This window comes from Teleopsis dalmanni, chromosome 2, assembly GCF_002237135.1.
Source record: "Teleopsis dalmanni isolate 2A chromosome 2, ASM223713v2, whole genome shotgun sequence".
NCBI classification, from domain to species: Eukaryota; Metazoa; Arthropoda; class Insecta; order Diptera; family Diopsidae; genus Teleopsis; species Teleopsis dalmanni.
Genome location: NC_051847.1, coordinates 188,296,748 through 188,296,990, shown reverse-complemented (window position 1 = coordinate 188,296,990; position 243 = coordinate 188,296,748).

The window sequence follows — 243 nt, the reverse complement described above, 5'->3', positions numbered from 1 at the left end:
CTTTCAATTTGGGAACGTAAAAAGATACACTATCTGAAAAAAAAAACGATGCACTTTAGTGCTCATTTAGAGTGCACTAAAAGTGTTCAGCTAACCATTGGCATCGACCCGTTTGATTATATGGTATTTATTATATCTTATATAACTGATTAAAAAACTTTTGTGTATCCCATAGCTTCAATAATTTATTCATAATTTTTGAATAATTTCATTAGTAAAACCACTTCTGTAAAATTTTTAATA